The sequence below is a fragment of the Carassius auratus genome, unplaced genomic scaffold (genome assembly GCF_003368295.1).
Source record: "Carassius auratus strain Wakin unplaced genomic scaffold, ASM336829v1 scaf_tig00017678, whole genome shotgun sequence".
Classification (NCBI taxonomy): Eukaryota; Metazoa; Chordata; class Actinopteri; order Cypriniformes; family Cyprinidae; genus Carassius; species Carassius auratus.
In genome coordinates, this window is record NW_020524804.1 from 27,501 (window position 1) to 33,720 (window position 6,220).

Here is a 6,220-nt window from a genome sequence, read left to right on the forward strand (position 1 = left end):
ATTCTCGCTTAGGGTGCGAGAGGTCCCGGGTTCAAATCCCGGACGAGCCCTCTTCTGTCTTTACAGCATCTTTTCTTGAGCAGTTTCAGTCTATTCTGCCATTCCTGGGCCAAACGTATGCCACTGTCAATTAACACTAAAGCTGCGTCTGCATGTTTTCATACCCACTTCTCGCTGCTCTTCTCAGTTTTCATCTGCAGTTTAAACTTTGACTTGACATTTTTCTAAATATTGGTTTAGGAATGCAAGCAGTGGAGATATGGCAAAAAATAGATTCTTGTATCGCTTCACGGCCCTGTGAGCCTTCATCTTGCTTTTGCTAGTTGCAGGAGCATCTGAGGGCTTGTTGGAGTTGGGGTTTGTTTTTTTTTCTTTTATTGCTGAACGGGACCAAGTGGGCCCGAGTTCAAATCCCAGACCGTTCTGATGCTTGCTGGTTAGTTGCTGTTCGCTGAGCCTCCTTGAGTGTTTTCTACACTTCAAACAGATGTGCAGACACTGTAGGTTCCATGGTGTAACGGTTAGCACTCTGGACTCTGAATCCAGCGATCCGAGTTCAAATCTCGGTGGAACCTTCAAGAGTCCAACATATGCTGCTGTCAATTAAGACTGAAGCTGCGTCTGCATGTTTTCATGCCCAGTTCTCGCTGCTCTTCTTAGTTCTTCATCTGCAGTTTAAACTTTGACTTGACATTTTTCTAATCATTGCTTTAGGAATGCAGCCCAAGCAGTGGAGATATGGCAAAAAATAGATTCTTGGATCGCTTCACGGACCTGTGAGCGTTCATCTTGCGTTTGCTAGTTGCAGGAGCATCTGAGGGCTAGTTGGAGTTGGGTTTTGTTTTTTTTTTCTTTTATTGCTGAAGAGACCAAGTGGGCCCGAGTTCAAATCCCAGAACGTTCTGATGCTTGCTGGTTAGTTGCTGTTCGCAGAGCCTCCTTGAGTGTTTTGTACACTTCAAACAGATGTGCAGACACTGTAGGTTCCATGGTGTAACGGTTAGCACTCTGGACTCTGAATCCAGCGATCCGAGTTCAAATCTCGGTGGAACCTTCGAGAGTCTGTCTGGCAGTGCTTGGCAAGGAGGAGCTTGTGGTATGTCACAACTTTCTCTGTGGCAGTGTGTCTTAAAATGTATTGGTACAATGGCCTCCTAACAATCTAGCACTCACATAAAACTGAGCAGGAACTAAATTGACGAGACAGGTGTCACCTGACACTCTGTGAAGAAGCATTACAGACCTCAGAAAGCTTCTCATCGGAAAAGATTTGTGTGTCACTGCCACGATGTTGGTTTCTGCTGTTAAATTCAGCTCATGTGTTTTGTCGTTTGGTATTTTAATCAACATTATTCTACGAAGGCAGGCCAAGCTAGAGCTGTTACGTAAAAATTGAGTTTCTCAGAAATCTGGTCAGTGCATGAGTTCTATGTCTGCCCTTGTCAGCTACAGAGGCAGGATGTTGGAGCGACCGTAGCATCGAGCAGACTGAAGTACCTGGCGAAGTGACCTCCACTGAACAGCAATCTGTGGCTCGTTGGTCTAGGGGTATGATTCTCGCTTAGGGTGCGAGAGGTCCCGGGTTCAAATCCCGGACGAGCCCTCTTCTGTCTTTACAGCATCTTTTCTTGAGCAGTTTCAGTCTATTCTGCCATTCCTGGGCCAAACGTATGCCACTGTCAATTAACACTAAAGCTGCGTCTGCATGTTTTCATACCCACTTCTCGCTGCTCTTCTCAGTTTTCATCTGCAGTTTAAACTTTGACTTGACATTTTTCTAAATATTGGTTTAGGAATGCAAGCAGTGGAGATATGGCAAAAAATAGATTCTTGTATCGCTTCACGGCCCTGTGAGCCTTCGTCTTGCTTTTGCTAGTTGCAGGAGCATCTGAGGGCTTGTTGGAGTTGGGGTTTGTTTTTTTTTCTTTTATTGCTGAACGGGACCAAGTGGGCCCGAGGTCAAATCCCAGACCGTTCTGATGCTTGCTGGTTAGTTGCTGTTCGCTGAGCCTCCTTGAGTGTTTTCTACACTTCAAACAGATGTGCAGACACTGTAGGTTCCATGGTGTAACGGTTAGCACTCTGGACTCTGAATCCAGCGATCCGAGTTCAAATCTCGGTGGAACCTTCAAGAGTCCAACATATGCTGCTGTCAATTAAGACTGAAGCTGCGTCTGCATGTTTTCATGCCCAGTTCTCGCTGCTCTTCTTAGTTCTTCATCTGCAGTTTAAACTTTGACTTGACATTTTTCTAATCATTGCTTTAGGAATGCAGCCCAAGCAGTGGAGATATGGCAAAAATAGATTCTTGGATCGCTTCACGGACCTGTGAGCCTTCATCTTGCGTTTGCTAGTTGCAGGAGCATCTGAGGGCTAGTTGGAGTTGGGTTTTTTTTTTTTTTCTTTTATTGCTGAAGAGACCAAGTGGGCCCGAGTTCAAATCCCAGAACGTTCTGATGCTTGCTGGTTAGTTGCTGTTCGCAGAGCCTCCTTGAGTGTTTTCTACACTTCAAACAGATGTGCAGACACTGTAGGTTCCATGGTGTAACGGTTAGCACTCTGGACTCTGAATCCAGCGATCCGAGTTCAAATCTCGGTGGAACCTTCGAGAGTCTGTCTGGCAGTGCTTGGCAAGGAGGAGCTTGGGGTATGTCACAACTTTCTCTGTGGCAGTGTGTCTTAAAATGTATTGGTACAATGGCCTCCTAACAATCTAGAACTCACATAAAACTGAGCAGGAACTAAATTGACAAGACAGGTGTCACCTGACACTCTGTGAAGAAGCATTACAGACCTCAGAAAGCTTCTCATCGGCAAGATTTGTGTGTCACTGCCACGATGTTGGTTTCTGCTGTTAAATTCAGCTCATGTGTTTTGTCGTTTGGTATTTTAATCAACATTATTCTACGAAGGCAGGCCAAGCTAGAGCTGTTACGTAAAAATTGAGTTTCTCAGAAATCTGGTCAGTGCATAAGTTCTATGTCTGCCCTTGTCAGCTACAGAGGCAGGATGTTGGAGCGACCGTAGCATCGAGCAGACTGAAGTACGTGGCGAAGTGACCTCCACTGAACCGCAATCTGTGGCTCGTTGGTCTAGGGGTATGATTCTCGCTTAGGGTGCGAGAGGTCCCGGGTTCAAATCCCGGACGAGCCCTCTTCTGTCTTTACAGCATCTTTTCTTGAGCAGTTTCAGTCTATTCTGCCATTCCTGGGCCAAACGTATGCCACTGTCAATTAACACTAAAGCTGCGTCTGCATGTTTTCATACCCACTTCTCGCTGCTCTTCTCAGTTTTCATCTGCAGTTTAAACTTTGACTTGACATTTTTCTAATATTGGTTTAGGAATGCAAGCAGTGGAGATATGGCAAAAAATAGATTCTTGTATCGCTCACGGCCCTGTGAGCCTTCGTCTTGCTTTTGCTAGTTGCAGGAGCATCTGAGGGCTTGTTGGAGTTGGGGTTTGTTTTTTTTTTCTTTTTATTGCTGAACGGGACCAAGTGGGCCCGAGTTCAAATCCCAGACCGTTCTGATGCTTGCTGGTTAGTTGCTGTTCGCTGAGCCTCCTTGAGTGTTTTCTACACTTCAAACAGATGTGCAGACACTGTAGGTTCCATGGTGTAACGGTTAGCACTCTGGACTCTGAATCCAGCGATCCGAGTTCAAATCTCGGTGGAACCTTCAAGAGTCCAACATATACTGCTTTCAATTAAGACTAAAGCTGCGTCTGCATGTTTTCATGCCCAGTTCTCGCTGCTCTTCTTAGTTCTTCATCTGCAGTTTAAACTTTGACTTGACATTTTTCTAATCATTGGTTTAGGAATGCAGCCCAAGCAGTGGAGATATGGCAAAAAATAGATTCTTGGATCGCTTCACGGACCTGTGAGCCTTCATCTTGCGTTGCTAGTTGCAGGAACATCTGAGGGCTAGTTGGAGTTGGGGTTTGTTTTTTTTTTCTTTTATTGCTGAAGAGACCAAGTGGGCCAGAGTTCAAATCCCAGAACATTCTGATGCTTGCTGGTTAGTTGCTGTTCGCAGAGCCTCCTTGAATGTTTTCTACACTTCAAACAGATGTGCAGACACTGTAGATTCTCGCGTAGGGTGCGAGAGGTCCGGGTTCAAATCCCGGACGAGCCCTCTTCTGTCTTTACAGCATCTTTTCTTGAGCAGTTTCAGTCTATTCTGCCATTCCTGGGCCAAACGTATGCCACATTCAATTAAGACTAAAGCTGCGTCTGCATGTTTTCATGCCCAGTTCTCGGCTGCTCTTCTTAGTTCTTCATCTGCAGTTTAAACTTTGACTTGACATTTTTCTAATCATTGCTTTAGGAATGCAGCCCAAGCAGTGGAGATATGGCAAAAAATAGATTCTTGGATCGCTTCACGGACCTGTGAGCGTTCATCTTGCGTTTGCTAGTTGCAGGAGCATCTGAGGGCTAGTTGGAGTTGGGTTTTGTTTTTTTTTTCTTTTATTGCTGAAGAGACCAAGTGGGCCCGAGTTCAAATCCCAGAACGTTCTGATGCTTGCTGGTTAGTTGGCTGTTCGCAGAGCCTCCTTGAGTGTTTTGTACACTTCAAACAGATGTGCAGACACTGTTAGGTCCATGGTGTAACGGTTAAGCACTCTGGACTCTGAATCCAGCGATCCGAGTTCAAATCTCGGTGGAACCTTCGGAGAGTCTTGTCTGGCAGTGCTTGCAGGAGGAGCTTGTGGTATGTCACAACTTCTCTGTGGCAGTGTGTCTTAAAATGTATTGGTACAATGGCCTCTAACAATCTAGCACTCACATAAAACTGAGCAGGAACTAAATTGACGAGACAGTGTCACCTGACACTTCTGTGAAGAAGCATTACAGACCTCAGAAAGCTTCTCATCGGAAAAATTTGTGTGTCACTGCACGAATGTTGGTTTCTGCTGTTAAATTCAGCTCATGTGTTTTGTCGTTTGGTATTTTAATCAACATTATTCTACGAAGGCAGGCCAAGCTAGAGCTGTTACGTAAAAATTGAGTTTCTCAGAAATCTGGTCAGTGCATGAGTTCTATGTCTGCCCTTGTCAGCTACAGAGGCAGGATGTTGGAGCGACCGTAGCATCGAGCAGACTGAAGTACGTGGCGAAGTGACCTCCACTGAACAGCAATCTGTGCTCGTTGGTCTAGGGGTATGATTCTCGCTTAGGTGCGAGAGGTCCCGGGTTCAAATCCCGGACGAGCCCTCTTCTGTCTTTACAGCATCTTTTCTTGAGCAGTTTCAGTCTATTCTGCCATTCCTGGGCCAAACGTATGCCACTGTCAATTAACACTAAAGCTGCGTCTGCATGTTTTCATACCCACTTCTCGCTGCTCTTCTCAGTTTTCATCTGCAGTTTAAACTTTGACTTGACATTTTTCTAAATCATTGGTTTAGGAATGCAAGCAGTGGAGATATGGCAAAAAATAGATTCTTGTATCGCTTCACGGCCTGTGAGCCTTCATCTTTGCGTTTGCTAGTTGCAGGAGCATCTGAGGGCTTGTTGGAGTTGGGGTTTGTTTTTTTTTTTTTTATTGCTGAACGGGACCAAGTGGGCCCGAGTTCAAATCCCAGACCGTTCTGATGCTTGCTGGTTAGTTGCTGTTCGCTGAGCCTCCTTGAGTGTTTCTACACTTCAAACAGATGTGCAGACACTGTAGGTTCCATGGTGTAACGGTTAGCACTCTGGACTCTGAAATCCAGCGATCCGAGTTCAAATCTCGGTGGAACCTTCAGAGTCCAACATATGTGCTGTCAATTAAGACCTGAAGCTGCGTCTGCATGTTTTCATGCCCAGTTCTCGCTGCTCTTCTTAGTTCTCTTCATCTGCAGTTTAAACTTTGACTTGACATTTTTCTAATCATTGCTTAGGAATGCAGCCCAACAGTGAATTGGCAAAAAATAGATTCTTGGATCGCTTCACGGACCTGTGAGCCTTCATCTTGCGTTTGCTAGTTGCAGGAGCATCTGAGGGCTAGTTGGAGTTGGGTTTTTTTTTTTTTTCTTTTATTGCTGAAGAGACCAAGTGGGCCCGAGTTCAAATCCCAGAACGTTCTGAATGCTTGCTGGTTAGTTGCTGTTCGCAGAGCCTCCTTGAGTGTTTTCTACACTTCAAACAGATGTGCAGACACTGTAGGTTCCATGGTGTAACGGTTAGCACTCTGGACTCTGAATCCAGCGATCCGAGTTCAAATCTCGGTGGAACCTTCGAGAG

General features: G+C 45.5%; 9 non-coding genes across 9 annotated transcripts in view; all 9 read left to right on the top strand.

Moving 5' to 3' along the window:
* trnap-agg (transfer RNA proline (anticodon AGG)) overlaps nucleotides 1-50 on the top strand; it is a 72-nt gene extending 22 nt beyond the window's left edge. Inside the window, exon 1 of the tRNA in view lies at nucleotides 1-50. This exon is cut by the window's left edge and continues 22 nt beyond it. This is a non-coding gene — a tRNA (tRNA-Pro).
* Nucleotides 51-503: 453 nt separating this feature from the next.
* trnaq-cug (transfer RNA glutamine (anticodon CUG)) lies at nucleotides 504-575 on the top strand. The gene has a single exon. It is a non-coding gene; the product is annotated as a tRNA-Gln (tRNA).
* A 407-nt stretch (nucleotides 576-982) lies between these two features.
* On the top strand, nucleotides 983-1,054 carry trnaq-cug (transfer RNA glutamine (anticodon CUG)). Its single transcript has one exon. It is a non-coding gene; the product is annotated as a tRNA-Gln (tRNA).
* Nucleotides 1,055-1,531: 477 nt separating this feature from the next.
* Nucleotides 1,532-1,603, top strand: trnap-agg (transfer RNA proline (anticodon AGG)). Its single transcript has one exon. It is a non-coding gene; the product is annotated as a tRNA-Pro (tRNA).
* A 453-nt stretch (nucleotides 1,604-2,056) lies between these two features.
* Nucleotides 2,057-2,128, top strand: trnaq-cug (transfer RNA glutamine (anticodon CUG)). The gene has a single exon. It is a non-coding gene; the product is annotated as a tRNA-Gln (tRNA).
* Nucleotides 2,129-2,533: 405 nt separating this feature from the next.
* On the top strand, nucleotides 2,534-2,605 carry trnaq-cug (transfer RNA glutamine (anticodon CUG)). The gene has a single exon. It is a non-coding gene; the product is annotated as a tRNA-Gln (tRNA).
* A 476-nt stretch (nucleotides 2,606-3,081) lies between these two features.
* On the top strand, nucleotides 3,082-3,153 carry trnap-agg (transfer RNA proline (anticodon AGG)). The gene has a single exon. It is a non-coding gene; the product is annotated as a tRNA-Pro (tRNA).
* A 453-nt stretch (nucleotides 3,154-3,606) lies between these two features.
* trnaq-cug (transfer RNA glutamine (anticodon CUG)) lies at nucleotides 3,607-3,678 on the top strand. The gene has a single exon. It is a non-coding gene; the product is annotated as a tRNA-Gln (tRNA).
* A 2,463-nt stretch (nucleotides 3,679-6,141) lies between these two features.
* trnaq-cug (transfer RNA glutamine (anticodon CUG)) lies at nucleotides 6,142-6,213 on the top strand. The gene has a single exon. It is a non-coding gene; the product is annotated as a tRNA-Gln (tRNA).
* The last annotated feature ends 7 nt before the right edge of the window (nucleotides 6,214-6,220 follow it).